General features: G+C 44.2%; 2 pseudogenes; both read left to right on the top strand.

Annotated features, from left to right (window-relative positions):
* Window positions 1-24257, top strand: part of LOC114692027 — a 266238-nt pseudogene that overhangs the window by 220110 nt on the left and 21871 nt on the right.
* On the top strand, window positions 9915-10030 carry LOC114692047 (annotated as a pseudogene).

Here is a 24257-nt window from a genome sequence, read left to right as displayed (position 1 = left end):
CCTGAGATAGGTTTACATGTATCTCAGGCTGCTCTCGACCTCACTGTGTGCCCGAGGATGACCTTTAACGTCTGTTCTTCCTGTCTGTACCTCCCAAGTGCTAGGATTATAGGTGTGTCCCCCACGCCTGTGTGGCTCACCTCAGTTCATCGTCCATGCTGTGCGAGCGTGAACTCTTGCATATGCTAGAACAGGTGTCAATTGCTTTCTCACTGCAGCAGGCTTCTCCTGGGCACCTGTCTCTCCTGTGCCGACTTTAGATCCTGTGAGCACCTAGCCCTCAGACGGTATTAACAGAGCCTCAGCCACCGCACTGAAGGTGGCTATCTAGACTAGTCTGACAACATTCTTGATAGAAGCAACTTGGAGGAGGGAGGATTTACTTCCTCGTGGTGTGAGACGCAGTCTTAGCACAGAGGCGGACACGGTGAGAGCAGATATGGCTGAGGCAGCAGGGGCGTGAGCCTGCTGGCTTATGGCGGCGTGGGTCGGGGAGCAGAACCCGGTTATAAACCAACACTGTCCCGGGTCATCTTCCTCTGTTGAGTCCGCCCCGAAATGTTCTCTTCTCCAACCTCCCAAAATAGTCCCACTAGCTGGAGGCTGATGTTCAAATGCATGAACCTATGGAGGGCAGAGCCTAGCATCGTCCTTTACAGTTTCTGCACATTCCTGCCTCTAGACGTTAGGGTGTAAGTGTCCCAAGGTTTTAAATCATGGACCTAGACCTTTGCTCATGTCTGAAGGAATAATAACACGTACAGCAGATAGGAAAGAGGAATGGATCAGTTAGTGGTTTATGTACCTTAAGTTACATTATGAGAGTATAAACTCTCCCTATTTTGATACATGTCTGTGACATCATCTTTTGAAACTATACATCTCTAGTTTATGTGAAAAACTTAAGTTATTGCGTAAACTTACAAAAACGAGACTTTTTTGGAAACATTCAGCAGCTGGACTGAATGAAGTGACTCAGGGTAAAAGGTGCTTGCCTCCAAGCCTCACAGCCTGTGTTCAGTCACCAGAAGCCATGTGGTGAAAGAGAACCAGAGTGCAACAAATGGTCCTCTGACCTCCACGTGCGCATCTTGGCTTGTAGATACTACCTTCCCATCCTATACAGACCCTCACAAGGCAAATAAATGTAATGAAAACCAATCCAATAATGAAAAATAATGTTTAAAAAATAGTGTGTTTTAAAGCTACAGTTAAAAAACACTGTTATCATCAGTTCAAAAAATACACCCCTCCCTAGTGAACACTTCATTCAATCGCAAAGACCTTGGAAAGATGCCATTCTGTCACTACTGAACAACCATGTGATAGGCAGAGTTGTCCCACCCTATAGATGAAGCCATGAAACTGGAGGGGTTACAGGACCTGTGTGAGATCAGCCAGTGAGGATGTGCTATGTATTGCCTGATGTCAAGTCAAAGCCAACACCGAGTATGGTGGGCTTCTCAAATGTCACTGGACTAGCAGTTGTCAGGGGATTGGAGGCTTACAACCATACAGATTCTGTTTGTGTAGCTCTAGATGGGCCCTGAAACTGTCATTTCCAGCCAGCTCTCAGCACCCAACCAGTCCATGGACTGAAATCTGAGTAGCAAGATCTTGAGGTGCTGTGTCCATCAGCTTCTGCCTCTGCCTGGCTTGGCTTCACTCTTCTTTGCTTTAACTTGTTTTTTTTCTGCTTCTTACTTCTATATACATGTAGAGGGTTTGAGGGTTTTTTTTTTTTTTTTAGCAATAAACATGAACTCATATATTACTGATTCTCAAAACAATGGGTGCCTATATTCAATTCTGATAACAAGTAATTAATGAATTCTTCTATGCAGTAGTCAAGCAAGATTTCCTTGAAAACTAGTGAACATTTTGGGCTGTCTGTGTGCACTGATGTTTAACTATAGTATCAGCTGCGGGGTGTAAGGGCTCCATCTACACATATCACAGAGGATGGGGAGGAGAGAGAACAGGACCGTCAGGTGATCTAACCTCCCCTGAACTGTTAGATACCACCCGAGGGATGTCACCTTCTGTGTAACACCAAGAAAAGACCCAGATGGAAGAGCGGGGCGGAAGGCTGAGAAAGTGGAGTCTGGTTTCTTCTTGCTTGGAACCAGATCCAATCATCCAGGTTCTGTAAACCTGAGCAAACACCAGGCATCTGCCCCGTGATCTTAAGACTTCCTGAAAGCCATGGCATGAAGCATCACAGTAGAGCCTTTCCCCATGGGAGTAGTTCTGAGAGTACTTCAGGCCACACTCAGGACCATCTAGCAGTGTCTTTGCCTTGTCCCTGCAAGATGCCGCCATACTGTCACTGGCATGTGAAGTTAAGGAAGATTCATGAAAAAAATTAAATAAAAGGAGGACATGACTGCTCCTATAGTATGGAGAAGATTTTTTATTGTAGATAAGGGAGAAAGTAGGCAGACTAAACTGGACCATGAGAGAAGGAGGCAGAACAAGAGAGGAGCCGCCAACCAAGGTGGCCCAGGCCAAGAGGCCAAAAGATGGGCATAGCCAAAATGGCTGGATTATATAGGGACCAGCTGGGAAGGGAAACAGAAGCCCGCCCTGGGAGGGAGAGGTTGAGGGTAGGGGCGGGGCGAGAAGTGCTGGGAGGAGCCACAGGTACTGAGTGGTGCTGGGAGAGCTGGCCAGTGCCAGCTTTGCCACTTTGATATGTTAATGGTTCCTCAGTTAACATTTGTCCCAGGTTTCTGAGACCTAACAGAAGCTATTGTGGCCTCCAGTATATTGTTATCAAAAGTTAAGGTCTGAGGTTAGATTGTGTATATCCAAACCATCACATAGCTAAGAGTTTTCTCTTACTGTACCTTAACTGGGAAGTGTGTTAAGTTACACTTCTTCTGTCACTACAGTGACACCAATACAGAATGCATGCATTCATGTTCTCAGTGTCTCATTCCTTGCCAGTTGTGGCTTTTTAGTATGGTAAATATAAGACGTTTTCCTGGGAAACATCCATTCCTCTCCCAGCACGGGGCAGAAAGTATACATACGCATGGCTCCATCTATCCCCGAGACACGGGACTCTTTGGAGTGAGGAATTGAGTCCCTTCCTGTTGTCTCCTCATTCTCATGAACTTGCTCCACCTCCCCTTGCTGCCATGGGACAGGGAGAGCTTGCAAACCACCACCTTCCTGAGAAGTCAGGGAAAGAATAGCAGCAATGTATGAGCTCGCCAGCCTGGCTTCAGGGGAGGGAGGCAGTGGTAGGATGAGAAGGAGCTGGCAGCTGCTATGTGATGCTGCTCTGAAGGTCAACAAGCAGCCATGTTTGAGGACTGGCTTCCATCTCAATGTTTCTAGATCAAGAGCTTTCACACAGGTCACAGAATTGTGTTGGTGTCATCCAACCTTTAAAACTTTCAGAATATTTTTAATTAAATGATGTTTACTTATATCATTTCTCTCCTTCCCTTTCCTTCCTCTAACCCTCGTATTACCTCTCTTAGTCCCTCAAATTCATGGCTTCTTTTTATTTTATTTTTATTATTATTATTATATAAATGCATAAACACATAAATACAGCCTCCTGACTCTTCAGTGTCGCTTGTGAGCATATTTTAAGAGCTGACAACTTGATATTGTATCACCTGAGGAAGACTTCACTTTCCCAGTCTCAACATTCTGGTTGCCCCCTTACCGCCCTCCCCGCCCCATGTTAGCATGTCTGATGATAATGTCGTTGTTCAGGTCTTGTTTAGGCAGCCATATTGTTGCCGTATCCTGGCTCTAGCTTCCCTGACATTTCTAGGAGACGCAGTCCCACAGCAGACTTCCTATTCCTCTGGCTCTTGGAATCCTCTGCTCCCTGCCTCCTGACACTCCCTGAACCTTAGGAGCAGGAGTTATGTGGTGGACGTGTCCATTTGCACTGGCACCTCAGTCATCTCTGTACTTTGACAAGCTCTGGTTTCTGTGATAGTCTCCATTCCTGCAAAGGGAAGCTTCTTTGATGGAGGGTGAGAGCTACATTCATCATTGCTTGGTATGAAATTAGGATGTACACTGTGAGGTAAAGTGTTGTTTGACTATTTCATGCATATGTAAGTATATTTTTATTACTGTTACATGTGTGTAAAACTATCCTACCCTTTGACCTGCCCTCCTCTACACAAATCATTTTCCCTAGAATCATGTCTTTGGTTTTGTGATTTGCTGAGTTTAACCAGAGCTATCTTTGTGATTGTGCATTTGGAACTAGACATTGGATCTCAGTAGTCTCATAAGTGGGTACATAAAAAAATGTCTTCCTCTCACCCAGAAACCATCAGCAGTCAGTAGTTAGGCAGGCAAGGCCAGGGCCCATGAGCCCCTCCCAGACTCATGATTTACTGTTGGCGGGCCCATTGTAAGCAGCCGCAGGTCCTGTCAGATCACAGTATGTTGGTTGAGTCATTCCCAGAAGATGACATTTCAGCCCTTCTCCCTGTCTTCAGCTCTTCTTTTCTTTCCTACCTCTTCTTGTTGATACACTGAGAGCCTTCAAGGGAATTGTATAAATATCTGAAGTAGGGCTGAGCGCTAAATTGTCACCTATTCTCACTCAGCACCTCCAATAGCCATGCTGTTCAAAGTTATCTGAGAGGAGGAAACCTCAATAAAGAAAATGCCTCCATAGATCAGACATTTTCTTAATTAATGATTTATGTGGAAGGGCCTAGCCCATGTGGGTGGGACCATCTCTGGGCTGGTGGTCCTGGGTTCTATAAGAAAGCAGGCTGAGCAAGCTATGGGAGGCAAGCCAGTAAGCAGCACCCCTGCATGGCCTCTGCATCAGCTCCTGCCTCGGGTTCTTGACCTATTTTAGTCCTGTCCTGACCTCCTTCAGTGATGGATGACAACGTGTAAGTGTGAGTCAAGTAAACCCTTTCCTCCCCAAATTTCTTTTGGGCATGGTGCTTCATCAAAGCAATAGTAACTGTAACTAAGATGTGTGTCATGAAGAATCTGGAAAATATTTCACCAAAGATGATTTCCTTCCTATTCTAAAATCTTGTCTTGATTCGGTTGCTCTTCGGTTGACATCCCCTGGTGGTATTCTAATTGTACTGAAATGTGATTTTGATTGTATGTTAATAAATAAAGTTGCCGGGGGTCAGAGCTATTAGAGCCATAGACAGAGTGTGGCGGTGGTGGCACACGCCTTTAATCCATAGATCTCTGTGTGTTCAGGGATACAGCCAGCATTGGAGACATATGCCTTTAAGACCTAGGGGCTGTACATTCAGACAGTGACGAGGCAGTCACGTGTTTGGGTTTACAACCAATGAGAAGGCAGAATGACTGGAAAATCGACTTACACACAGGAAATAGCTCTCTTTCAAGAAGCTGGGACACAGAGGAGGAAGGGTGAGATTTTAGCTCTGAGCTCTGACCTCTTGGCTTTCTCTTTTACATTGTTTCTGTGTTTCTTATTTTAATAAGACGGTTGGTTACATCTACACATCCCCTTGCATTCTTTTGTACTTGTGAATGTCTCTCATGCTACAGCACCAACCGAGAAGAATGGATGGTCACTCCACCTCACCCTGGAGTGTCACATCCTCAGATAGTCGCTCAGCTAGTATACTTCTGCTGCTGCTGCTCTTTCATGTTAGGAGAAGTAGTTGTTAAGTAGATGACCCCTTATCTGTTGAGGCCACAGCTGATTATGTGACTGTCTTTGTGTCTCTGTTAGTTGATAATTTTTAAATAAAGTGTCATACTGGCTCTTTACAGTGTGGTAGAAGCAATTGCCTGGTTTTTTAAATAGTAAAACATAGAGATTTTTCCTTTTAGGTATTTAATAACTTTTACTAATCATTTTTCTAATGAAGTAAATGTGTTTTGAAATGATTTTCTCCTTTTATTATTATTCTCATTAAGCCTTCTTTCTTCACCAAAGACTACAGAAATAGAATCACCCTCCTTTCTCCTTCTGCATCTCTACATTGCTAACATTGTGCTTTTTACCACCCCCCCCAACACACACCTATTTATCTTGACAAGTTTCTAACCCACAGAAAAATGTTAAGGATTCAAAAAACTGACCTGTTTGCTTTTACCATTGTTTGACCGTGTGTGTTGTGTGTGTGTTGTGTGTGTGTGTGTGTGTGTGTGTGTGTGTACACGTACATACGCACATACTTGCCACTCTCTAAGAATGACTGAATGTTACAAACACTCTTGAGGCTCTCTGACCGATGCCCTTGGTATTGCTTTATAAGAGTCCTTTTCTTTCTGTGTGCTTGTTCTGACTCCCGTGTTCAGGTGGACGTATGATGAAGCTTCTTCAAGACTTGGTGGCTTTGGAACAGTGTTTTTGTTTTGGGAATGAGTTCTAATAATTTGATTATGTATTTGAAACTTCAGCTAAAAATTAGAACATGTCTCTCTAAAATGTCAGATGTTATTAACTGTACAATAAGCTCTAGGAATAGCAGAGTCCAACACAATTATTTGGAAAGTGTTATGATGATCTTTCTGTATCTCATCAGTAACTGAAGTTTCTGCTTCAGTGTTATGTAATATGTCCCAGAATGGCTCATTTGTATTACACAGTAATTGACAAGGCAAGGCAGCAGATCACTCAAGGTGGTGAGATAGACCCACTGCGTACCATGTGACCTTGGGGGATCATTTCCTTGCCTACACTTTAGACTGATGACAGTATACATGAATAGGGTAGTTTTGATAGTCACTGCTCAGAGTAAACCTCCATTAAGTATCTCTTATATTTTTATTGTTCACCACAGTGAGATAGATTACGGTTACTCTAACTTCCATTTGGTCTTTATGAATCCAGTTCTCGGACACTGGAGCTCATCCTACTCACCTTGACATTTGAGTATGAAGTTAAGCACCAGCTTCATGCTGTGCAAAATTGGTTTGGATTTGTTGGCAGAAATGGGCTTCAATCAACTTTCTATGTGATTTTTTAAAATAGCTTTCATTTACTTATTGAAACTTTGATACACTTGCATGATGTAGTATCTTGGTCACACCCACCGCTGACCAGCCTCTCCCTCCACTGCCATCTTCTCCTCCATCTTTATGCACTCTTGCTGTGTGTGCCTCCCTGCCCCGCATCTCAGCTCACTGGATCCAGTTAGTGCTGTCTGCTGCTGTGTTGACCAGCCTTGCTGTTGGCCTTCTGCAGGAAACTAGCCACAGTGAGTTCAGGTGTGCACCAGCCGTAGGTCTACAGGACACCAACTCACAGCGCCCCTCTCACCCTCTGGCTCTCTATTCTTGCTGCCCTTCCCTGATGTTCCCTGAGCCTTGCAGGGTTCATATCAGTGTCCCATTTCATCCAGATGTGTACTCCAGCTGCCGACTCCACCTGAGGCGGCCCAGCTTACACCTCTTCTCTGATCTTTAAAAAGTGGCATTCAAGCTTTACTGCTTCAGAATCTGCCATCATTGGAAGTACTTAGGCATGTGCTAGGTATGTTACATACATTGCATTTACTACATTTTTCTACTTAATTCTAAAACCCTGTGAGGAAGGCATCACTCTCCATGTCTGTCAACAAGTAAGGAAGCCAAGGCTTGGAATTCCGGGACCTGAAACAGGCCGCATGGTCCCTGCAGCCTATGTTCGTGGCTCTGTCCCTCTGTAGCTCGCTCCTCTCTTTACCTCACACTGGACATTAATCTCTCACTGCACTTCCACGCCCTTGGAAGTCTTTGCCTTTTCCCTGTTCTCTTTCCCGGAGTTACAATTTCCTATCTTTGCACTTACGTACATCCTGCATATCCTTGATCTTTTTCAGATGCCACACTTCTTCCTCCATATTGCTCAGTTTTTGTCATATCAATAATTTGGACAAAGGTCGATTCACAAATCTTCCTTCTGTGCTGTGTTGGTTCCATGTAAGTTTTCAATGTCTGCGCAAACTCTAGTGCTGTGGCAACAGCAGTAATTCTTGGGCAGATGACTCCGGCGGGGGTGGTGGCCATGAAGTGCTTCCTCTGCGCCTATACTGTGCAAGGTGCTTTGCCTCTGTTTTCATGGTTACCTGGATGCCAGCAGAGAGAGAGTGACATTCCTGGTTGGTGTTTAGAGTGTTAGAAAACGATGGGCCTGAGAGCCAATTAGGTCTGAAATGATTCTGCTGATACAGCTCCACAGACAGGGGGTATTCAGGAAATACTCGTGCATTCCATTCTTTCTTACACTAACACTTTTCCAGTTCCTGTGTATGTCTTATATACGTATAGGTGTAAGTATGTGTTCACTTGGGTGTACTAGTGTGTATACGTGTATGTGTGTGCACATACACATAGGTGTACATGTCTTCAGTTGTATGTACAGGTGTGTATGCCTGTGCATGTACATATACTTAGATATATGTATGTTTCCACTCATGTACAGGTTTGCACATATGTGTCTGTGTGTGAGTACATAACAGATTTAAGTATGTCTTGACTTCTGTGTACAGATGTGCATGCATGTGTGTGTTCCTACGTGGTATGTGGAAGCCAGAAGTTTTCAGGTGTCTTCCTCAATCACTCTCCTCCTTAATGTTTTTAAATTTTATTTGTTAGTTGTATGTGTATGTATGTGCCTGCTTATCTATGTATAGTATTTGAACTGCGTGCATGTAGTACCTGCAGACGCCACAAGAGGGCATCAGATGCCCTGGAAGCTGCCTGATGTTGGAAGTTCAGGTCCTCTGTAAGACCAGCCAGTGCTCTTAGCCACCGAACTTCCTCTCCAGCCCTTCCACTTAGTCTTTGAGGATGACTCTCTGTCTCTGTCTCTCTGGACCTGGAGCTGGTCAACTTGAGTAGATGATGGACAGGTCAGCAGAGTCCTGGAGCCCTGTCGTCTCCATGCCTGGCTTTTCCATGTCCCGTTTCTAGTGAGCACCGAGAAGGAAGGGCTGTTGATGAGACTGTCAAATGATCCATAAATTTAGACACGTGTAAGCCATTTCTTCACATTTTCTAATCTCCTTTCTTTAATTCTATTTTTAATGTAAGTTGCCATAAAACAGCAATTGTCAGGTAGGTATGCTGTGGTAGATGCTGAGACTTGTTCAGCGGCAATACAGAACTTAATTTCAGGGTTGTTTGTTTTTTTTTTTTTTTTTTTTTTTTTTTTTTTTTTTTTTTTTTTGGTTTTTCGAGACAGGGTTTTCTCTGTGTAGCTTTGCGCCTTTCCTGGAGCTCACTTGGTAGCCCAGGTTGGCCTCGAACTCACAGAGATCCGCTGGCTCTGCTCCGAGTGCTGGGATTAAAGGCATGCGCCACCAACGCCCGGCGAGTTTTGTTTGTTTTTTAATGTGTTATTATTACTTGTTAGAGTAGGAATTGGCATAGCGTTTGATGTGGTCTGCAGCTCAGTTTAGGTGACTGATGCCAAGAGCTGTGTAAGGACCTGGTTGTACAAACCTGCATAATTCAGAGCCTCGGGGAAGGGAGTCTTCCGGGAGTAACAGTTAGCTACTCCTGACATCCGAGAGTGAGTTCACTGAGATGGCCCTTCCGGATTACAGGAAAAAGACCCCGCGTTGGGTGGAGAGGTGAGCAGAACGTTGTCTTGACTGCGTTCTTCCAGCCTCTGCGGCCATGCAGTAGCCGAGCATTTCATTTTATTTTTAGATATTGATTGTGTAGCCACACATGTAAATCGTAATCAGAGTGCGATGTGATGGAGAGGCCCAGGCAGGGGGGCAAACCGCTCTAGGTGACAGGCGCTGGGGAGATGACACCTCCTCTCCAAAGCCGCTGCTGTCCTCGCCGATGTAACCGGTCATGTCTTGTTTGCATAGCTGTTGCCGACTGGTAAGCAAGTCTGTGAGATGCCAGCCTGGGACTGACACTGTTAGTGCGAGCAGTTGGACAAGCTCCACAACTGGTTAAGGTTTCATAAGAAATAAACTAGCGTGTTGGATGAAAGGGAGAGGTTAGCACTGCCTTGACAAGGACGGGGAGGCCCTTGGGCCTAACAAACACACACACGGTTAGGGCATTGCCGCTATTTCGTGGCATCTAACCAGAAGGAAAACTTTAGAAAAAGAAAGAAAGAAGGAAGGAAGGAAGGTAGTAGGGAGAGAGAGAGAGAAAGAGAGAGAGAAGAGAGAGAGAGAGAGAAAGAAAGAAGGAAACTAGCTAAGAGCATAGTAGTTAGTGGCTACCTTTTGCCAGCTTTGGCTTTATGAAGCTCAGTTTCATAGAATACTGCTTAAGAATTATATTTATATTTACATAGTTTTAAGATCATCCATTATGGTTTGCTGTAAGTCACTTAAAACTTATTTCCTCGTTAGGAAAGTCACCCCACCTCGCTTTAGCCCAGTTGGCATTTGATCACCAGAAGGGGCACACAGAGCCTCAGGCGTTTCCCTCCCACCCTGTCTTGTCCCGCAGGCAGGAGGGCTGGTGTCAGCCGAGGACCTGCTGCAGTGGCTGGCCGTTCTGTGCTGACGACGCCTGCCCGTGAGGCCGCGAATCCAGGCGCTGCAGCTCTTGGGGCAGTCCTTCCACCTGAGTGAGGAGGACAGCAAGCTCCTGGTGTTCTTCCGGACGGACGCCATCCTCAGAGCCGCGTGGCCCCAGAGACAGGTAAGCAGCACGTGTGTGCACACCTTCCTCAAGTCAGCGGTAACGCAGCAGACTTCCAGTATCAGCTGCTTAGTGATGGATTCTGGGTAATAAGTCTATTCTGATTTTCATACGTGGCCAAAACAGGACTGGGCTTATCAAACACCTGCCCATCATGTCCACATGCCATCTTCAGGACTGTTGATGACACTGACTGACAGGGTTTTGACCCTTTCCGGGAGAAATGCTCTGGTTGGAAAGGCCGTGGCTTTGCCTGTGACATGGCTTCCTTCTCCTGCACCACTGTGGCGGGGAGAGACAAACGTCTTAGTTTCTCAGCCTTTCCAGGATCCACAGGCCTCCACTCTGGAACCTTCCCTGATAACTGCAGACTTTACTGAACTTTGAATTCTCAAAGTTAAAACTTCTTTACCTTGTGCCTGCCTGCCTGCCTCCCCCTCCCTCCCTTCCTTCCTCCATTTGTCTCCCTATATCATGGAAACTCTGGAACACACAGATCCTGGTTACCTTTAGCTTCAACTGGACGCCTAGACTCATCTGAGGGAGCTCAGTTAAGGGATTGTCAGGATTGGTGATTGATGTGGGAGGCCAAGGCCCACTGTGGCAACTCTGTCCCTAGGCAGGCAGGTAGGTCTGTGCCGTGTAAGAGAGTGCACTGGAAAGCAAGCCAGTAATCCACTCCTCTGTGGTTTCTGCTTGAAGCCCCTGCCTTGGCTTCCCTCAGCGATGGAAGGCAACTGAAATAAGGCTTTGCCTCTCCAGGAGGCTAGTCCTCGGGTTCTAATCCACTGTTGATACTTTTGTTGCTGTGACTATAGCCTGTTTGCTGTCGCCCATGAGGTTCGTGAGTAACTTCATTTCAGGAATATTTGCTCTGAGAAGGAGCAAATGTTCAGGCCTTCTGGAAATCTCTCCCAGGAGCCTCAGAGTAAAAAGTGAATGTTATCTCATGTCTCACGTTTTTATTTTCTCCCACATCTACTTTCCTCTTAGATAAGGGTGGTTTCCCTGTTCTTGGCAGGTAATGGTCAGGTTCCTTCAATATTTGTAGTAGGAATGAGCACACCCCATGCTGGCATTGCTGTACCGGTGTCCTGGGTATTCTCTGAGCAACACTGTGGGGACTGTGTCTTCTCTGCGTCTGCTGGGCATTGCTGTTTTTTTGTTTTGTTTTTTTGGAGCACAAGGGAATTTGATGAAGAATTTTTACTTTTAGTTGAAGCAACTTCTTGTTCTTGGAAAATGAAGCAGCAGTTTCAGGCTGGAAACACAATCTGGATTCAGAATGTTGACTTAACTATGTCCATGGTTCAAATTATCTCTTCAATTACCATTTTTCAAAAGACTGTTATCTTTCTCTAGAACACTGGAAAGAGTGGGGCCCCATGGGCAGCGTGTGTCTCTGTCAGCCTTACACCACTAGGTCTGTGACCCTGGGGAAGACTCTTACACTAAGGTTTTCGACACTCTGTGTGTAAACTAGAAAAGGTGGACAATGGTCAGCTCACCTCCTCTGTCTCCCTGTCCTCACTATCCGTACGTCCCAGATACCGGAGAACAGTGGTTCACCTTGCTTATGATCTCCCTACCACCTCTTTCTTCTTTAGAAGCATTTCCAGTGCCATTGCTGATAGAGACCCATTCATACAGACTGAAGATGAGCGCAGATAATAATACTGACTGCAGTGTTCAGTTACAAAAAGAAAATGTGGAGGCCACGTGCACCAGGCTGGTAATCCTCTTAGGCAGACTTTGCATACATCAAAGAGGGGGCTTAATATTTAATTATCCTAAAAGTGCCCAAAGTAGTGCCCCGCGAATCATTGTGTTGCTGGGAAACCAGCCAGGGCCTGCAAGATTCAGCACGTCTGGGACGCCTGCCCCTCACTGCTTCACAGAGACAAAACAACTTCTAGTTTTCTAATGATTAGTTAACGGAATTAAAAAATCAGAGACCCTCACTTTTCAGCAGTTTGAGAGGCTTTAATTTCCTCCCCAGATATGCAGCCCTGCCTGGTGTGAGTGGGGTGCGATGGGAGGGGGGAGGGCAGCGTGTATTATATTAATCCCTTGGTACAGTTTATATCAGAGGTTTTCAGCTTTTGTAATTTTCTAGTTAACTGGCGCATGAAAAATGTGGGTCAAAATACTGATGTTTCTTTGAAAACTTCCATACCTCAGCACCTCAGATTTTCCCACATTTTTATGTAAAGGAGACCATGTAGCTGAAGAGTTCTGCCTTTTTACTTTTCAGACACCTGAATTTAGTGGTGTAAGACATTGCTGGAAAGATTTAGCTTAAGATAACACTATCTTGTTATGAAGTCATGTGACTGCCTGGTTTGACACATGCAAGTCCCAGTTAATGCTTTTATTAGGGACCGGCTGACCTTCATTTGTCAGATATTTGCAAAGTACAAACTTCTCGTCATATGGAACTAGAGAAGTTCAGTATACAAAGCCATATGTAGTTCCTTGTACATAGTTGACTTCAAAATGGCCAAAGCTAAGAGTCACGTTTGATCAGCTTAGCCAAATACAGGTGTGGTCTGATGTAGGAGCTGTGCATGTACACAGAGATAATGTATATCTAACAGCCATGATGTCCTGCCATCCTGGAGCTTCGAGAGGCTTTCATTACCTCCCTGCTCAGCTGGGGTTTTTTTTTTTTTTTTTTTTTTTTTTTGTAGGGAATAATACAGTTGTTGAGAATGAGAAGTTACTGGGATTTTCTTTGTCTCAGGTGTGACCTTTCTGAAATGACTCCGCAGTTGAGTGCAATCTGTTTCATCGCTGTCTTCATTCTACGTCCTTTGCCACTGTCTGAAAACCTCTTCCTCCCTCCTCCCTGCCCGTTTTTGTTGATGTCCATTAGTCTCTTTGAGAGTGGGGACCTGAAAGACACTCTGTAAATATTTGTTGAATAAATGAATATTAAGTCTTTAAGAACCTGTCCAAGGTCATGCTTCAAAAGGCAAGACAGAGCTCCAGCTCTGAGTGTGCTGTTCTCGCCTTGCAGCCTGCTCCTTATCTGGAGGCAAATGATTTACTTGGGGTGATGGGAAGATGTCCTTTAAGAGTGGCCTGCCACATCTGGGCTGATGTGGCTTTGCTAGTTTGCCACACCGTCTCATGGTGACTTCTGACTAGTTTGCTGCTTCTCATGCGGCAGCGAGCATCGCTTTCCAGACCTGAGCAGGAGAGCTGAGATTCCCGTCAGGGGAGTATCGATATAACTGGTGGAGATCTAGAGAGTCTCCCAGCGTGCACCCTTTGGCTCCCTTCCTGAAGAGATCCTCCCTCTCGCTGCTGAGGGCGTCATTTGGGGAGAACAGGAGACCGTGAGTTGTGACCTGCATGGAATTAGAGTTGTCACAGAGAGTGGAAGGTTAATGGCAGGAAACCTGTAATATCCTCACTTCAGGCGAGGCAATGGTCCTCGTTGGTGTGGGCTTCATACTGCCAGTAGTCAAAGTGTTCAGACGCCAAGATAGACGTTGACACACAACACAAGTCTCAATGATCACGTGTGCCAGGCAGCAAGAAAAAGCTCCTCTGATTATTTGATCAGAACGGTCGGTCGTGTTAAAATAGGGAGACCCCATTGGCCGCAGGAGACACGGGATGGGCAGACTGTGGGGAGCCACCTGTGTTCTGACCGAGGAATGTGGGAACATGGTGCCGTGAAGGTACATGAGCAGATAGCTGTTTCCAGGAAATGATCTGACCGTGATGGGGAGGACTGAGGCAGTGGTCTGGTTCTGAACTTGGCTCGTGCAGTGGAGATGGACATGTGCTGTGGGATGTTCTCTATGTTAAATGTGTTACTCTGATTGATTAATACATAAAACACTGGCCAGTAGCCAGGCAGGAAGTAGGCAGGACAAAGGGAGGAGAATTCTGGGAAGTAGAAGGCTAAGGCAGAGAGACACTGCCAGCCACCGCCATGAGAAGATATTAAGATACCGGTAAGCCACGAGCCACACGGCAACTTATAGATTAATAGAAATGGGTTGATTTAAGATATAAGAACAGTTAGCAAGAAGTCTGCACGGCCATACAGTTTATAAGTAATATAAGTCTCTGTGTTTACTTAGTTGGGTCTGAGGCTGTGGGACTGGCGGGTGAGAGAGATTTGTCCTGACCGTGGGCCAGGCAGGACCAGGAAAACTCCAGCTACAGACATAGGTGGAAAAGAGCCTGAGACCACGGTCAGATGTGGGGAGAGGAGGTGGGGGTTGCTGCTGCTCTGAATTTTGCCTGTGACTAGAGGGGACGTGGCTGCTCGACTTGCTGGACAGTGCAGGAGGAGAGGCTAGGCCTGAGTTCAGGCAAGTTATCAGCATGCTTTAATCAACTCATCAGTTTGCTTTCATTCAAATAGCATTTCTGTAGCATGCTGGAGCAGTAGTGAGGGACGCAGGGAGGCTCAGTTTATCTCCTTCATGTAGACAAAATGTCTTTGTAGACTTAATGTGTCTTAGTGTAATGGCTGTTCCCCAGGAATAGACTTGAATTTAGTCCCCAGATGTGATTCCCTGGCTTCCCTTCTCTCTTTCAGGCTCAGGTCAGTTCAGTTGTCTTTGTGGTGGATGACTATATCCCTGTGCCCTTTACAATGTCATTACTGTGTGTTCGTTGTCCATGATGAGGGCTTCGTTAGGATACGTGCACACATCAGTGTGAGCTTTGACCTTGTCCCTTTCCCCATGCTCACTGGTCTCCTTCCTCTTCACCAGCAGTCCTCCTTCTGCCCACATGTCTTGTGTTCATTTTAAAATCCGGGTGTGCAGATGAGAAACAAGACACAATGTTAGTCTTTCTGGGCCTTGCTTATTCTGTTTAACCTATAGATCTTCATTTCTATCTGTTTTCCCATAAACGATGTAGTTTCATTCTTCCTTATGGCTTCCTAAACCTCCATTGTATGTGTATCACGTTACGTTATCCATTCATCTTGATGGGCATGTAGGTAACCCCACTGTTTCATCAGTGTGATGTGCAGATCCTCTTTTGGGTGCTGATGTAGAATCTCTCAGCTCTTTACCCAGGAGACGTGTAGCTGGATCATATGGTAGCTCTGGGTCTAATTTTATGAAGATCTCTATGCTGATTTCCGTGGTGGCTGGCCTACTTGCATTCCTACCACTAGTGTTTAGTGGTTTATTTTTTCCCGCATCCTTACTAGTATTTTTCATTATTTTCGCCATTTTGACCAAGGTAGAATAGAATGTCGTTTTGATTTGCATTTCCCTGGTGTGTAAGGGTGTTGAACATTTTCTATATATCTATTGGCAGTTTGTACTTTCTCTTTTGAGAACTGCCTATTAATTCCTTTTTTTTTCCCTCCAGTTTGTGGTTGTATTTGGGGGTTTGAGTTTCTTCACTGTACATTTAGTCTAGACGTCAGATGAGCAGCCAGGCACCTTCACTGTTGACTCTGCCTCGCGGCTCTATGCAGAAGCTTTCTAATTGCGTCATTTCGGTAATCACCTCGTTCTCGCCATGCTGCAGAAGATACCTGTCTTAGTCCCATGTGGATGCAGATTGCTGAAGGAAAGGAAAAACAGACACATGTGACTGCGTGCTGGGAGGAGCAACAGAGCTGCTGAGATTCTAACTTTCATTCTGAAGTGACTTCAGACTTACAAAAAGTGGTGTCCACTCTACATACATTTCTGTGTATTTTTCAGTCCAATTCTGCAAATGGTAGTGGCTCAGCCACAGCCACACGAGTTCAGTACTGCTTCCTGATCTCTCAGTACCTCGGTCCTCCACTGTCAGTGGCCCCACTCGTCTCCTTTCTGATCCGCACCCACCCATGTCACACTGCATTTGTCACAGGTCTTGATCTGAAATGACTTATTAGTCTGATTTGTTTGTTTGGTCTTTTATGACAGTGGGAGTTGTAAAAAGCAGTGGGCAATTATTTTGTAAAATGTCATTCAATTTAACATCGTCATGTGTTCAGGTTTTGCATTTTTTAGTAGGAGGCCACAGAAGTGATGTGTCTTTCTTAGTACATTATATCAGGAGATATGTAGTGTTGATTTGTTTCATGACTAATAGTGTTAACTTGAAGTACTGTGAAGCAGTACTTTTTTATGATTATTAGGTAGTTTGTTAGATACTTTGAGTTTGTTATTATTATTATTGTTATAGTCTCTCATCATACTTTCATGTACTTGTTTTAGCATGAATTGATGATTGCTGCATGAGAGTGATAATTATAACTACGATGAAGTTTTCTTCCATCACTTGTCTGTCTAAATATTTATTAAATTGCTTATTTATTTTATTGTGGTCATAAGGGTTTTGCTTTGTGCCATGGTTCTAATCTGTTATTTTGATTTGCTTTTGCCTAAGTCTTCCAGAGCTGGTCATTAGGATTTCTCTTCCGCGTTCATCACATTCCAGCAATATCGTTCTCAGGCACAGGTGTTCTTATTGTCCCACCCTTCACACGGGAAAGGAGGCTAAGGCTGGTTAAGAGAGCTGTATATCTCATATAAAAATATGCCAAGCAGATACAAGGTAAAGAAGTACTAAGTCTGTTACCCAAGGCACTGTTAGATACCCACTGACTGTGTGTGCCTGCTACGCTCTAATGTGTTGTTAGACATTGTAATTTCAGACCCGTCTGTTGGGGTTTGGTGTAGTTGCCTTTTTTTTAACCTATGAATATATTAAGGCATCAACCTTTATCTATCGTATCATAGCTATGGCAAGGCCAACATTTAGTTTCTCGTTATTTTATTCCTGGTCAGGCCCCCACTGAATAATGATCTTTTCACTTCAGCTCAGTCTGTAGAAGTGACTAGAACTCACAGTACAAGGTCACATATTTATGACATTCATTCAATATCTGCATCTGTGTTTTAGTTCTTTAAAAATTAGAAAATCTATCCCCAAAAGTACCTTTTAATATTTAAAGGCATTAGTAATATTTTCATAATTTTGATTTTGTTTTAATAAAATTCATAACTCAGAAATGAAAAATCGCCATTGGTGTATTATATTTTCTTGTCTAATAGTAGTGGTTCTGCAGTTTCTCACAGTATGGAACAGTAGTGATATCTATTGAGTTCCTCCTTGTGGGCGGGGACTAGTTCAAGTGTCACTCAGATCAGTGGGGAGATTGGTTGTCAACACTTGGTGATGGGGTTTTTATCTTCTCAGCGTTTCATTTCCAGAGAACTGGCTAGGTCCAGCGGACACGGGAGGCCACATTGCCCACCCGGAACTTCCACAGGTCTAGTTTTGCCTAGAGCTCAGCTCTGTTAGCCTTTCATGCTTCTACTGTGCCTGTGGGTTTTTTGTTTGTAATTTGAAGCCCTGTGTATGAGCGTCACAGTATAACATCATCGTATTTATGGAAAGAATCACATAGTTATTTTGCATCTTGACATTAATCAGCATCCTGTTGCTGGTTAGGAGCTACAAGAGCAGAGCTTAATGTCACTATTACCCAAGGTAACAAAGGTTTATGAGAGTTCTCCCCATAGAGTACTTGGATGTTCTCTGGTAGCTGTTACACATTTGTGCCTGCAGTGACCGGGAGCTGCTATCAGTGCTGTGGGAAGATACATAATCAGGTGCACTGCCCGAGGAAGGTGTCTGGGTTCACTCCCAGCAGCACGAGAAAGTTTAAGGTAAAGAATGGCTTCCGCTGAGAAACAGTTTGTCAGTCCTTCTGATTCAAGGACAATGAAACTGTCTGATAAGGAGGAGCTGCAGCCACTTGACAAATTGACTTACAGGAAGGACATAAGTCCCCTCATTCAACGTGAAAGAAAGAAGCAGTATTTAGAGACAAAAGCAAGGCTCTCATACTGGAGTCACACTTGTGTTTTGCCCTTTTAAATTTCATAACGTTTAGTTAGTATCAATAGCAAAGAGTCACTAAGTATGCAAGTGCTTGTGAAATATTGGAAGTTTTCTCAGATACTCCCCAGGCTAGGACACAGGGAATGTTACACAAAGCATGTGCTGGGGGATCGCTTAGTGGTTCAATGCTTGTCCCCGAGCATGAGGGCCAGAGTTCAGATCTTCAGAGCTTGTGTACATGCCAGGTGGGTGTGGTAGCTGGCCTATGAAGAAGGCTGAGACGGGATGGACTGCTTATATCAGTGATGTCTGTGTCGGGGGCCCTGCATCAGTAAGTCAGAGTGCACATAAGGAGGGTCTCACCTGGACTGTGCTGCATCCTGGAGGCTGGGGTTGTCACGCTTGCCTGCATCCCCATCCAGAGTGAACCAGGTGTCCTGATTTCAGAATGCTCACACTAACCACCTGCCCTCACACTTCCAGAATCCTGTGATACCCACATAATTGAACCTTTGTGGGCTCAGAAAAATCCTTCATTTTTTTTTTCTCCAATAACTTGCCAGTTTTGTGAAATAATGTTTTTTTTCAACTTAAATTACTTAATTTTTCTGACTCTTCATAATCAATATTCTTAAATATATTATGAAAATATATTGAACCAAAGCTGTCTGCTAGAAAGGTATCATTATTTTAATTGTACTGTTCGCGCACGCACATACACACACACACACACACAACACACACACACAACACACCCCAAAACAAAAATGTACATTGATCATATGATGTTCAGTTTTGTCTGCTGACTACTCGATTTAATTGTAGCTAAAAACTTTTAACTGAAAATCTGGAGGCATGTTCATGATAACTAGGAGTAATATAGAAGTGTGCAGCTTGGTGATGGTATTTTAACATTGTTCTTAACCAGGAAAGGGACAAATAGAGCCTCTAAGCTTTTGAAAACCTAAATTACCATTCTGTATTTGTGTGGTTTTCTAATTTCTGGAATGCCCAAGAAAAATACTGAAAAGGACTGGACTTAATAAAAGTAGTATGTAAGTGGAGTGACAAAAGTTAAAATAGTATGTGTTGGTATATAGGAGCATAACTTGTAAGTCCCTGTCATGTAGACTTGTGATTCTAATAGAGACATACCTGTTCAAACTGAAGTGTGTCGTCTTTTACCTCAAATGTTAGGGTAAATATTGCTCTTCAGTTCATTAGCACTTAGATCTAGAATGTTGTGTTTAAGAGCCTTTATTTGATGCTCTTGCCTAAAGAGTTAACAGTGATAAGATAGTCTTATGAACTGAGGACACAGCTCAGCAGTTAAAGACTTACTTTCCAAGAATAGGACTCAGTCAAGCTTGGCTGCCTAACTGGACCCCCAGAGCAAATTAGCCAGACTAGCCCTATGGGTAAGCTCTGAGTTTGTCTGGGGACTTTGCCCCGAAGAATAAGGTGGAAAGTGATAGAGAAGGATTCTGTGCATCAACGTTAGGCCTCTGGGCTCATACACACACATCTGCACTCCCAAACATGCGTATGCATCAGCGAAAAGTTAAAAGTTAAAAGATAGTTTGGGACTCTTTCCAACATAGTAATTATAGAAACTTGAAAAGCTACTGGAAAATAATTCTCTACAGACCTCACATTTCAGCAAGGCTCATGCACAAAGGAACTGACTGGCTTGGTTCAGGATTCTTTCCGATGACATTTTTATAGAAATGGAAGCTAGTGTCTCCCATGAGCAGAGCACATACATTTCCTGTACAGTGTAACAGATTCATAGTCTTTAAGTGTGGGGCTCTTCACAACCCACTACGTGTGTGTGCGCGTGCGTGCGTGCGTGCGTGCGTGCGTGCGTGCGTGCGTGCGTGTGTGTGTGTGTGTGTGACTTTCCTAAGTAAGTACTACTTCTGAGCCTAAAGGCTTGGGGAACTGACACAGGAAATGCTGATGCCCCGGCTGCCACTGTTCCCGTGAGTACAGAAGGTCTTTGTTTCTGACCCAAGGGTTGTCTTCTGTCAGAACCAAACTATGCAGACTAGACACGCTATCCTGTTGGCTTGTCTGGAAGAGAGAGTCTCTCTTATCCTTGACAAAGACTTTGTCTTTCCAAACCAACTCCAGGGTTGTGTTTCTAGAACAGATAACGCAGCGCAGGGAGAAGGGCATGACCCATCTATTTCATACACAGTCTGATTAATGCCTGGGAGTTTTCTTTCAAGAATGGCGTCAACCTAAGAGGCTTCCTTAGAAGCCTGACACGGCCCCTTTGCTTGCAGCAGGGGACATTAGCCATTATCTCTCCTTTGAGTAGAGCGGAGCTGAAGTCCTCACTATATGACTCAGGTAACCCGCAGTTTTGCACATGATTTCATTGTGAAGGCAAAGTCACACAGACCTGGGAACAGCAGTGTGAGATGTGGAGAGGTAATGCTATCCTTGCCTTCTCTCATTTAATCTTTCCAGTGGCTTGAGAAAGGATTGGCCTCTTATTTCTAGAGCCCCAACCATTAGGGCCTGCTTCTGGGTTTGGTTACTCGTCCATTTTAAGAGAAAACAATTTAAATAAAATACATAAAATGAAAAGTGGGTTTCTTAGCGCTTTGGCCATAGCTGGAGGGAGTTGTTCTCAGTTGCCTGCTCCTCTGGTAGTTGCACTGCTGTTTACAGAAAGAACAAAAGTGTACCCAGATTCAGTCCTGGAGCCAGGGAGTCCAGCTGGGGAATAATCGTAGAATCCACATCCGGACGTTCAGGTTCTTACTGCACTTCCTGGTGCTGGAGGCTGAGCTAGGGATGGGAGGTGGTTGAGTTCACTCCTAACACACAGGGAGCTGGAGCTGAAAGCATTACAACCCAAAGCCTGTGTCAAGGGAACTGTTATACTTTGGCTCTGCCATACTGTTGGGATGGAGGCTCCACTCTGCGTGTACAGGTGAGCAAAAGTTCACACTTCCACTCCTCCTCCCTCTGTAAGCCACAGGGAAGTCCACTGGATTTGCGTCTTTCCTGTCTTAAAACTGTCAGCGATAGAATCGTGAGGGATTTTACAGTCTCCATCTGCCGTGGTTCCCCTTCGCTTCCACCATTTCAAATTCCAGCAGGAAGGAGAGTCCTTAGAACATATGTTGCATTAACGGGCAATTTTAATAATGGTCTGCTGTCCATCCATTTATGTCGTTAGTCATTTTACCAAGTGAGTGCTGCAGCCTTCCAGATAACATTTCTCTGGCTCTCCTCTGAAAATGTATTCAACATCTTTCATTTCCATGTAGTATCTTCCTATTTCATTGTGTGCCACGTGTCATACAAACACCTAGGGGAATGGAAGAATATCCTTGATTGGCTGGGCTTGACTCTATCCATCTCTTAATTTCGTGCTTCTTCCTATTAAAATCCAGTCTCTGCTAAGTCTGTTTCTTCCAGACTAGAGCATCTCTTTCTGTGTTGAGCATATGAAATACAGTGTTGAGCTCAGTGCACATGAAGAAAACCCAAACAGACACAAAGTCACTGTTGAGGAAGGAAATGTCTCAGTAGTTTTTTCCGATAGATGTGAGACGCTATTCTTGAGTGCTACAGCAAATCTACAAGTGGTACTATCCTAAGTATCAGTTACCATGTGGAATTTGAAACCATGGCAACAGCTTTTTTCCCTGTAGTTTTTGTAAAACTAGACAAGAAACCCATTGGTCTGCCTTTCACTCTGATGTATCTTGAAGAAAACATGTTGACTGTTTGGAAAGTTATTGTTGACTAAGTCATGTAGCTCCTGAATATCGGTCCATTTCCTATGTAAAAGCAATTTTGTTTATTATATAGTATTAAGAATCCAGTTCATGTTACTGTCGATCTAGCTCATTAGAAACACCAGCACGTTGTTGGAAGGTGTCACACTTATGGCAGATACACGTACATCAAAGTTTCAGATTTCTCTCCAATGTTTTATTCGTGTCTTTGGCAGCACATGCTGCCAATTGTTTTCCTCAAACTGGAGAGCTCACGGGGCTTTTGGGGTTGTTCTCTCAAAAGGAGCTAGGATATTGAGACGGTTGGTGAGCATTCATACAGCTGTGTGTCAGGGGATGAGGGGGGATTAAAACATACGATTAAAAACATTAATAAGTTGAAACTATTCTCATCAAACTAATAAAATATATGCAAATTTAATTTATAGTTAGATTTCCTTTTTTGATGAAATCTTTTCTAATTTTATAAGCTTTTTACAATTTTTGGAAGAAGTTGAATCTAGATATTGTTAAAAAATTGTACCAGGCTCTGCTAACTCCCCTTGGAGACCTTGCCTTGGAGGAGGTGGGAATGGAGGGTGGATTAGGGGGAAAGGCTAGGGGCGGGAGGAGGGAAGACAGGTGAATCTATGTATGTAATGAATAGAAAAATCTCTTGATTAAAAAAAAATATGACTTTAAAAGAAATCTCTTCTCTCTCTCTCTCTCTATATATATATACCATATTTAGAAAACAACCCACATAGATCCTGTGCTTTGTAATAAGAGGGAAAGCGACTTGTCATCGTTAATTATCTTGCATTTAATCGTAGACTCTGGAATCGTGGTATTTATTAAGAATGCTAACAGTGTACCATTTGGTGGGTCTTGAGTGCCTTACTTTCAAGCTTAAACCTTTGCTCAGGTAAACTCTAAATAGAAACTAAGATTACAAAGCATGAAGAGGTCAGCCATTGACTGGCCCGTCTCCCTGATGCAGACATCAAGTTGCACCCTCATAACCTGAGACTTCTGGCCATTTTAAAGCCCATTTTTCAAGTAAGGAAAATGAGGCCCAGAGCGAGGGGCTTTACTGAGATCTTTACTGTTAGTGAGTGTAACACTAGCCAATCATTTGCTGTGCTGGCAGTGTTCTATCTCCAGTAACAAAACCAACCAATATGTTATGGCCAGTCTATGAGGATTTAACATTGCTTATGCTAAATTGTCTTGTAAATGATAAGTTATCATTTATTTGTGCATTTAGCCTCTCAGTTCTTCCATGGGAAAAGTACTCATTACACACCATGTGGTTTTAAGTACTAAGAGGGAAAATGAAAGAACAAGATGTGCAGGCATGGGGGTGCCGTACAACTCGGGCCCGTAAGCAGGGCGGGTAAGGTGGGAGGGTGACATCACTTTGAGGAAACGGGCTTCTAAGCTTCCTCCAGTATCTGGAGGAAGAATGTGCCAGGCCAAGGAACAGTTCCAGGTAGCTGAGGCAGAATGTGCATAATTGTGAGCAGGAAACCTCAAGAGGCTTTGAGGCTGGAGATGGTGGAAGATGAGGAGGTTGGATAACTGCAAGTCTTACTTGAGATTTTACAAATCTGTTTCTTTACTACTGAGACAATTGCCTGCTCTCAGTTAGAAGCCTCACTTAAATAATGTCGAGCTTATCTAGTGTTTAACTCCTCTTGCCGGAACACGCTGCTCTGATTACCTTTTGGCTGTGTCACCTGAGAGTCCCAGCACTGGGACAGTTGAGCCAATGTCTATATGTTCTGTGAGGTTGCCAACCCTGAGTGTCCCCCCACATGGAGCTGTGGTTGGAGTCAACTGGCCTGCTGTACCATGAAATTATTTCAAAAACTGTAAAGCGCTCTGGGGCTATTATTCCAGATATGAATGGCCTGAGACTCAAAGGTGGGTTTTGGAGGATCTGGCAGGTCTCTGTGGGACCCGGACTTTCTGTAGCAATTACTGATAATTTCAGAGTACACATGACCATTTACAACATTGCAGAATCTGTGGCGTGACTTTTTCAGATGGTGTCATAGATCAGAGCCATCATGGCCATTAAATAAATGTCTTAGAAAC

Source organism: Peromyscus leucopus, unplaced genomic scaffold, assembly GCF_004664715.2.
Source record: "Peromyscus leucopus breed LL Stock unplaced genomic scaffold, UCI_PerLeu_2.1 scaffold_192, whole genome shotgun sequence".
Taxonomy (NCBI): Eukaryota; Metazoa; Chordata; class Mammalia; order Rodentia; family Cricetidae; genus Peromyscus; species Peromyscus leucopus.
Note: the sequence above shows the minus strand (reverse complement) of the source record. Positions and strands in the feature narration are given on the sequence as shown.